A 7,703-nucleotide genomic window follows, 5' to 3' on the forward strand; every position below is an offset into this window, starting at 1 on the left:
CCCCCCCCCGAGGTCAAATAAAAGGTTATTCACAGGCACTCATGGAGTACAGAATGACCAAATTTATGTGCAATTAAACCTGAATATTCTATTTAATTCTGTAATAGCAAGCTAGCTTTGGAGATTGGATGTTTTAGACTACATTTAGTCCAGCAGACTGCCAGATAGGAATATGGCATGACAATGGAGGCAATCACCGTAAGTCTGCTGACTGATCAAAGTCGGGTATAAGTCAAATTGAGTTCCATAAAGCCTCACTTTGTAAAATGTTTTTGAGGTTTCATTTAATTGCATTTTAAAAATTCAGGTTTACAAGCAGGATGACTGGTATACAATTCCTCTTGGTGCATAGTATTTTTCCAACAATTTATTTGATAGAGGTATTTATAGTAGGCTTGACTTTGCAACTCTAATAAAAACCCAATATTCTCATTACATCTTTTCAAAGACTTTTATGCTGGGTACATGATTGTTTCTTAATTGCTAGTAGACCTGGGGGCCTGACTGGTTGCAGCTGCATTAAAGTAAACCCATAATTATCTCAGTGAAAGCAAAAGGGCAGCCTGGGATGTTGCTGGACAGCAGTTCCCTGTGTCTCAGGACAAATGTGGGACCAGTTTGCTCGGAAACACTTCTGTGTTTAATCCCCAGAGAGAGTAATTACTGCGTGACCCTGGGTGAGGAGGTGGTGAACACATGGTTTTCCCCAATATCCCTCTGAATTGCTCCATGTACAGGCAACTTCTGAGGACGCACACACAAAGAATCCTGCAGGTAATTACCTGGGGAAAAGGGGAACAAAAGAAGCTGACTGCTGTGAGGAAAGCAGATGAAAGGCAACATTAGAGCTGCCCTCATCCTTATGCAGTGTGTGCTGCATTGCCACGTTTCCCATCAGCTGTGTACGAGGAAAGAGGCTGGAACTGGAGTCAGGCACTGACTCTGAAACTAGCAAGGTTTGATAAACCATTGTCAATAATTTCAGCAAGCCTTTTCCATGGGATATAAAAATCACCAAGAAAGAAATCTACATACTTAAAGAGCTTAGGTACCCAGAGATTCTATTTTCTCTTTTAATGAATGACATTTCTCATGCTTCCACGGTAGTTCCCAGTGTGAAAATTGAAAATGAATGGCTGAAACCATGAATGTGACCATATTCCATTGAAAAGAAACAGTCACTGGAAACAACACCACCTTTATTTATTCAATGTCTTAAGCAGACTTCAAAAGCAATTTTTTTTTCCTAAATCAGAGCTTCTAATTCTATTGGCAGAATCTGCCTTCCATTTTGGGACTATTCCTCGGCTACAGGGTTATTACCACATTATCTACACCTTGTACTGCACATGAAGATAAAGACTGTACCAAATAAGGCCCAGGTGATAAGCCAGCTACTGTCTTTGATACCAGTGAACTCCTAAATCACTCTGTATAAAAGGCATTTAATGCATCCTGGACTTGGTGTCCCGTCCTAGCTTACCTGGGAAATTGGTGTAGGACAGCTGCTTTCTTCAGAGGTGATCCATGTCCCGGTGCCCAGATATAATCCAGGGACAGCAGCAAATTTACAGGAGGAATCATTAGTGGGGAGCTGAGAATGAAGAGGGAGCTGCCAAGGGAGGAGAGTGAGAAATCAGTGCAACAAGAATGAGTGTCAGCTATTAGATGGATCTTTTTGTCAGGCATAATTTGATAGGGAGAAAAATGGCAAAAAGGGAGGTGAATATATGTAAAAGATATGCTGCATCATTCACAACTCAAGGGCTGAAGCAAATGATTAAGTCACATTTCTTGTTTTACCTAAGCAATCTATTTATCACTGCCTTGTTTATGTGTGCTTAAGAAAATACCAGTGTATCATCAGCCACAATAAATGAGGTACCGTAACTATGCCTTTGAATATCCTAAATACAAAATTATTGAACCAAACCTGGGGACTTAATCTTAGGGACATGTTTATATCAGGTGAAGCTGCCAAAATAAACAAGGCAAAAAAAGAGGTGTGTATTTTTGTGATTTATATTGCTCTGAGGCTATATCAAGTGTTTTGATATTTATTCAGTAGCATTTGGTTGTATGATTTCCAGCTTTTCTATGAGTCTTATCTTCAAAATTCCATTTACTCAAGGGTTCTGTTTGTTGTTATCAGGCTGTTCTGTGAGAGTTTATCCTATTTCTCCCTAAAGATCAAATTTAAGCATGAAAAGAATTGCTTGCTGTTTCTGGAGGGTTAAGGTTTTATACAAAATTCTTGTAATTTGTTTTCCTATGCTTAAGTACACCACAATCTGCCTAACAGATGTGCTGAGAATGAAATTGACATAAAAGTAGGAAAATATTTGCTAGGGCCATGGGAGATTGATAAAATGAAACTTATTTGTCCACTTTTCTTTCTGCCCTAAGTTCTTACTGATCACTCATAAGCCACCAGACTCAGTGCTATGAAATTGCCTTTCACTTCAGTAAAGCAGGGTCTTCCAGCTCAGCATGAATCTCTCTTGTATAACGACAGGTACAATTTACTGTAGCCTCTCAAAAGATATTACATTAATTAGGAAAATATACAAAATATGTATTTGGCAAAATAAACAGAGTTTTGCAGTTTGTTTCACTTATCAGCCAGGAACGTGAATGCAATGTACTGGAACTTTGAAAGTTTTTAGAGTCTTTCACATTTTGAAAACAATCTGATCACTCCCACAGAAGCAAGATGTGGACTAAATATGCATGGGTCTTCGGATTGATAATGGCAAGGGCAAGGCTCTGCTACCCCCATCTCCATCAGTACCCCATGCAGGAGCTCTGGGTGTACCAGAGCACACTCACCTCGCCTCCAGCATCACACCTGGCTTCCCTTGCCTTGTTATTGCCTCCCTCTGCTTGCCTACATCTGCAGAGCTCAACAGAGAGAGCAGTGTCCAATTCACTGTCATCTGGGGATGCCTCCCAAGGAATGGGCACGTCATGTGTGTATTCAAAGAGGAAAGGCTCAAATACTTATATACACCTTCCAATGTTTTTATCACTGCCTTACTTGAGCCCTTTTAGGTGCATTCCCAAGGAGCAATGGAGCATCCATGTGCCTCCAGCACACCTGCAGGTCAGTGGGTTCTGCTACACAAACCAGCAGTGCCACGTAGTTACAAGCTCGCATTTTGCAAACAGCAGCACATGAGTATTTCTGTTCAGTGCATTGCATCCCTTGCTGAGGCTCAGTAGCAGTTCCATGCAGAAGTGTGTCTGCTTCCCTGGCCTCTGTCTCATCTGGCTCTGGCTTAAGGCTGCCTGCACCATGCACAGCCTTTCCCTATCAGTCCTACACAGTAATTGTGTTATTGGCTGATGAAGCCATCCATCAGGAAAAACACAAGCTTTCTTATTTCTGCATAGGGGGCAAACTTCTGTTCACAAGATGTTATACAGCTGCATTTCATAAAGTTTTCAATACACTGTTATATGAGATCTGTAGCGTAAGAACTTGTACTTCCAAAGACAGGCAATCTTCTCCACAGTTTCTAAAACCTGTTCCAAAATGGTCAGTGATTTTGCAGACTGTTAACATGAACACTTAATGATAGGTCAATATTCATCTGATCAGCATATTTGCTGCATTGCACTTCAGTATGCTTTAGAGAGCAATTTACTAGTAATTCCAAGTAAATTTTAGCTAGAAAATAATTTGCCCCATTTGTGTTACAAAAATAAAAAAGCAAACCACATCACTGTAGTATTACATTGCAAATAACATTACAGCTGCAGAGGGCCGTCTGCTTTTCTTAGTTCCCTTCCTGCTTTTTCTGCTAGTTACCTTTCAGCTCCAGTAATAAAAGATGATGAATTAATTAGTGCAAATATATGATAATTATTGTCAGATGAAATAAACATAAAATACAAATGGGTTATAGCTAATCAATAATTATGTACTGTGCTCAATCTTCAATATGCAGGGCATGTCTAAATAGCGTCATTATAATGAAAATCAAATTTTTGCACAGCTGTGTTGATTATGGAGCACCATTATAACTTTCATCCTCTTCATTTGGTTCCTGCTTAAGTCATGCTTCTGTGCCCACTTCTTAATTCTAGAAAATGTCTCTCTCTTCTGTGCATTGATTTATAGTTAATATTGAGGCATAAAATTTCCTATTATTGTGGCTTTCTCAAGGTCTTTCCCAGGTATTATACAGACAGGCTCCAAATTCTTTCAGTGCAATAATATGGAAGCATGGAAGCAATATGGAAGATTAAAGACAAACTTAAATGATATATATCCCAGTGTTTGGATTTAATCTGTGCCTGAAGATATTTTGACCTAAATTACCAAATATATTGAAGTTTCATAGGAGTCCGCTGCAGCCAGCTCATTCTGAGCTGCTCAGATTTAACTTCATGGAATATGAAACAGGTAAAATTATTTATGACCCATTCAGTCCCTCGTTCTTGCTTTGGATTGAATAGAAGTCTGTACAGTTGTATCCATATGTCATTCCATTATTCTCTTGCTTTGCCTAAAGAATAAGAGGAAAAAAAAAAAAAGGATGACTAATATTTGACAAATATTCAAAACCAAAATACTGTAGGAGTGAAATATTTGTGAAATGTTCTTTTTTGGCATATGATTAAGTTGGTATATAAAGTTTACAATATTTTCTGATGAAAACTACTGAAATCTGCTGACATTTAAAATCCAAGCCTTGTTCTTAACCTGCAGCTTGCTTACAAATGGTCTTTAACTTTATAATGAAGCATCTACACCATAGCACCATAGTGATAAGAGAGCTGTTAAGACCAGGACAAATTTCAGTTTACTATTTGACATGTCAGTATAAGAATAACATTACTCTTCTAGGCATTTATTTTAAATTACCATGAATGAAAATACTGATCTTGTTATCTCTGTGGTATATAGAATAATTATACTATAGAATCCCAAAAGATCTTATTTATTCCTTTGAAAAAGATGGTTAATACTATCTGTGGAATGATATTAATTGCTGAGAGATATCAGTAAAATCACCAGTTTGGCTTCCATTCTGCTCAGCACATTTGCCTGGGACGTGGTCATCTTAACTTCCCTTAAAAATTGTGGCTAAGGTTGTGGTTATTTACCTAATGGGTGATTTTTCATACAACTTAATGAGTGAGGATGTTTTCCACTCTGTATCTGCTCAGAGGCTGCGCTGTCTCTGACCAGAACTGAGGGGTAACAATATGAGGAAACAGCACATTAGTAAAGAGCTTTCCACAAGCTTTAAAATTGCTATTGACAAGCATTGCTAGCACTTTGCAGATGCAAGAGTGATTCTTTTACTCTTTGAAAGTGTGAGAAAAAGGAGAATGAAAAGTCCAAATCCCAATTTTTGCTCTTAGGTTAAATGTTTGTAGAGAACTTCCCTGCTTGGCTAACACTGTAACATAAATTCTACCTCTTCCCCTTAGCTGTATCCTGCTGCTTTGTAGTGAATAAAACTGTTGTGGTTGATGTTATTGATCTGGCTCCTCTACAATCAAAATACCTCAGGAGTGTGATTGAGGAAAACCCTCTGCTGTAAAAGTTGAACATTGAATTTTCTTCCAGGGTAAATTTTTGTTTTACTTTTAAAAGGTGTCCGGTGGGAGCAAGTATGGCAACTGGGAACAGATTACTCTATGGAGAACTCCAACAGCCAAGACTGCCCATTTTCTCTGTGTTATATCCACCTACTTTTGCCTGGAATTCTCTTGTCCTCTTCTGGCATTTTCATCTAGATTTTGATTAAGATTTTCTGACTTTATATATTTTCCTTGTTTAATGTTTTCTTGTTTAATGTTTCCTTGTTTAATGAGCTCCTGTGGTTGTCTGGAGGCAACCTTCAGTGCAAGTCTGGAGTGAGGCTCCAGCCTCAGTTGTGGATGCTTGGTCAGGTGCCTTCAAGAGCCCACGAGAAGCGAGTGGTGTGCCGGTTTTGACACGACTCCAACACACAGCTGCTGTGAGTGACTTCGCTGAGTCCTGAGCTTCTGGCAGTGGCTTCCCAGTATCTCTGTCTCATTCTGTGTGTCCCAGGGTCTCCTTTGTGACTCCTTGTGCTTCCATCCCATGTCCCTTATCTTGTGCTCATTCTCTCCCCTGAGGCATCAAACAGATAGCTCATTTTCCCGCCAGTCAGAGCCTTAGAAAAATTCTGGCAAGGATGTGCCTGACTTGATTCAGCATTTCTCTGCTGTTTTGAAAATGAAGCAACTATTCTACTGCAGCAATTAATTATGTAAAGAATTCATTTTGCCATAGAATTGCTTATATTAATATCCTATCATGTGTTCCATTACATTCAAGATTGAGAGAAATGACTTGGTGATATCTTTCTGAAACGAAGCATTCTCATGGATTTAAGAAACATCAGTTGAAAATCTGGGATGACGGGCAGGCAACAGCTGGCATTGTTAGGAAGAACTCTTTAGTCCTGGATGGACCAGATGCCAGGAAGTGTCTCTGTGTGAGCATAACTCTGTGCCTTAAGCCTTTTATCCCAAAAGAGGGTTCTGAGTATCTTTTCCAATTTCATTTACCAAATCAGTGAGGAATTCCCTTTAAGTATTCCTTCAGAATTTGGACCTTAAATTGTAGTAAGATGCCAGAATTGTTTAAAGTCCTTGCATCTTCACCGAAATGTTTGCTTTTGCCATGTTACGTTAGAGACATTATATTGGTCATTGACAAAAACCAAACACACCTCTGGTTAAGGACAAAAGCAAGTTATGATAATTTTGGACAGAAGGATCAGAATAGGTTAAAGATCAGCATTATAAGTATTTTATTAGACTAAATTCCTGTACTTTAATTGAAGCAATAATTGTATTTGTAATCAAGTAGACATATATATGTTATTCTGAATTTATTAATTCTAAATATTTGACTAATTATTCCAAGTAAACCCAAATATACTTAAAGAGAAGTACCAAATTTCATGTTAAATTCAATTATCTTAATTAGTAACAGTTTTACTTAAAAGTGCACAGCAAACCTGTATAAGTTACAAGACAAACAAATATCTAACCAGGAATTCTATGATTGTAAAGATTGTGGGTGAAGCATCAGTGGCGTTAGAGCTGAGGCTACATGTATTACTCTCTATTCCAGACACCTCTTTGTAATCCTCTAAAAGTCTTTTTGTGCATAGTATTTGTGTCATATTTACCGTGGAATTCAAAACTATTCTAGAGGAATTTAGCATTCAGCTGAACTAAGACACAGATACTCAAGAATGAGCAGTGCTTCTTCAAAAAACTGCTTGTAGCTGAAATTGCAACATTTTTTCTGCTTTCTGTACTCCTGACTGACTGGCATTGCCATGTGAACATCCACTGGAAACCAGTCTGTTTTCTAACAGAACAGGCTGCCCAGGGAAATGGCTGAGTCACCAGCCCTGGAGATATTAAAAATACATGGAGATGTGGCACTTGGGGACACTGGTTAGTGGGGAACTTGGCAGCACTGGATTAAAGATTGGACTTGATGATCTTAAAGGTTTTTTCCAACCTAAACGATTTCCACCAGACTGGCTTGGCAAGCTGCTGAGTTTTCTGGAGCTGCAGTACTGAAACTGCACTGCAATTTGGGCTGCAAGGGCCAGCTGCTGTGCATTTTTCCAGCCTCATCATGCAGGAATGAAAGTGCCCAGTCAGCAAGGGCTGCACATTTGGGTTGATTTAGGACCTAA

This window comes from Corvus kubaryi, unplaced genomic scaffold, assembly GCF_017639235.1.
Source record: "Corvus kubaryi isolate FWS band 111438036 unplaced genomic scaffold, C.kubaryi_AGA036_p1.0 37334, whole genome shotgun sequence".
In the NCBI taxonomy this organism is placed as follows: Eukaryota; Metazoa; Chordata; class Aves; order Passeriformes; family Corvidae; genus Corvus; species Corvus kubaryi.